At 31.6% G+C, this 2,298-nt stretch overlaps 1 long non-coding RNA gene across 1 annotated transcript; it reads right to left on the reverse strand.

The window, feature by feature from the left end:
- Positions 1–222: 222 nt before the first annotated feature.
- On the reverse strand, positions 223–1,993 carry LOC131032596 (uncharacterized). The gene is made up of 2 exons (XR_009103477.2): positions 1,504–1,993; positions 223–440 (listed from the first exon to the last, which is right to left on the reverse strand). It is a non-coding gene; the product is annotated as an uncharacterized LOC131032596 (long non-coding RNA).
- Between the last annotated feature and the right edge of the window lie 305 nt (positions 1,994–2,298).

The following is a 2,298-nucleotide window of genomic DNA, read 5'->3' on the forward strand; positions in this document are numbered from 1 at the left end:
TTCAGATTTGCCACACTCAATTTTCTTTAATGCATCATGTAATACTTCTTTTCGTTTCCTCATTTGTTATTTCTTACTTTCCTCTGTGGTTTGCTATCTCAAACAAGTTATTTGATTAGTGAAGGATTCATTTGACTATTTTACTTTATTGGCACATTCATGATTCATGTATATTGACTGATGCTTGAATGTACAAGCTATGTATAATAATCACAAGACTCATAATCAAAAGACTCCTGGATAAGTCATTCAAATAAAGATAACGAACTAAGATTTCAGAATGCTAATCCATGATATACCCACCACAGCTCTTGATCCTACACTACTGACTACAGTACCGTTGCAATAGAAAACTTTCTTTAAACCTTTGAGAATCTTGAATGGTAATCAGGCTCTTTCTACTGTTTCACTATTGGCTGCTTCTAACTCCTTGAATGCATCTGTAGCAGGTGAGAAAGAATTCAGGAACGTGCGATTGTGTGATAAAAAAATTCTTAGCAGAACTATTTGCAAATTTACTAATTATCAAAAATTAAGCATAATGGTATACAATGAAAACAGGGGACGTCATCAAATAATATTCAATGGAAACTAAGGTATTCTAAAATAATAGAAATAGGAACATTCACAAAAGGTAAGAAAATGAGTTAAGACAAATCGTGATAAACAGTGTCAGATAGCATATACAATACTCAACTACCATGTAGTTTTAGAATCAGACAGATCTGTATAAGGCCCTTGCTACACAAAAAGGATCTCGGGTCTATGATGTCCCCTGGACTATCAGAAACATAACTTTATTATATAATTAAGTGGGGCCTGGACATGAAGCTCATCAGATAGTAATCATAAGACTGAAACAGGGGGCTTTCTTAAAATTATTTTTCCATGGAAATTGATGAATCATAAAAAATAATCAGAAAAAGGAAACTTCGTAATATAATCAGGAAACGGAAACAATGCCAAAGTGCATATAATAATTCTAAATCTCCTTGTAAATTTAGAATCAGCCAGATATGTAGAAGGCCCTTGCTACACAATAAGGTCCTAGCAAACTAAACATAATACTATCATATGTTAATTGGATCTTTAACCTTGAGACCTCTGCTCAGAAGGATATTGAATAGGTTATGAAAGAAAACACACAGAAATGACTAGCTTATAACAATATAACAATACTCAAATAAAATCACAAAACAGAAGCAAAATTAAAAGCCCATTAAAGCTTTTCTTTGGGGTAGTCACAAAAATAATTACCAACAAAATCATCTCATAGAAAAACTATGGACTATGAGAAACTACAGAAATTTCTATGCTAGCCAAACTATTTTAGATTTGTCAGTTCCATATCATATTAGTTCCATTTTATATCAGATTTTCTTTAAAAAAATCATAAAGATGATCACCAGCAATATCCACAAAATCACACAACTGAAAAAAACACTAAAATTCAGCACACACCCTTTGCAATGAACATACAGGGCATAAATTCTGACTACTTACCTAGAATAATTTTAGTTGGAATTTTGGCCTGCATCATGTTGCAAATAGCTGAATCCTCTCTCGCCCTTCTCCTGCTCGCCAAACCCTCCTCAACCTCAAATAAAATACAACATACAAATAAAATGCAGATATCAAATACAGAACACAAGAACAGAAGAAGTAGTCACAAACACAAGGAAAAATGAAGAACAAAAGGCATGGCCATGCCAAAGGAAACAAGAAAAAGAAGACTCAAAATCACAGGAAAAAAGGAAAACCAGAAAATACAAATTAAATGATCAAATGGCACCTGTATATATATTAATCAAATCAACGGTAGTTTTATTAAAAAAGCAGTAATCAACGGTACTTTTATAAAAATAGCAGAAATCAACTAAAAAGCAGAAATCAAGGGCACTGTCATTTGAGTGACGTTGGAGGATAAAAGCTGTTATTTTCCAACGGCACTGTGATTTGAGTGACGTTGAAGCATAAAAGCTGGTCTGTTCTGTTCTCTAGGCCCTAGGGTATAATGGATGTCCAAACACAGGCTGTCAATTTTTTTTATCTCGTAAAATAGAAAACATATTTTGAAGAATTTTTCACTGCAATATTTATTTAATTTTTTAAAATATAATAAATATTTTTATATTTAAAAACCTTGTTAATCTTTAAATATTTATTTTTCTGAATAATATTAAATAGCATTCTATTATAGAATTAATATGTGGTACTATTTGAAATATGCACTCATCAATCTTATATCTTGAAATATGCACTCATCAATCTTGTAATATATTTTTCACTTACATGAGA

Source organism: Cryptomeria japonica, chromosome 2, assembly GCF_030272615.1.
Source record: "Cryptomeria japonica chromosome 2, Sugi_1.0, whole genome shotgun sequence".
Classification (NCBI taxonomy): Eukaryota; Viridiplantae; Streptophyta; class Pinopsida; order Cupressales; family Cupressaceae; genus Cryptomeria; species Cryptomeria japonica.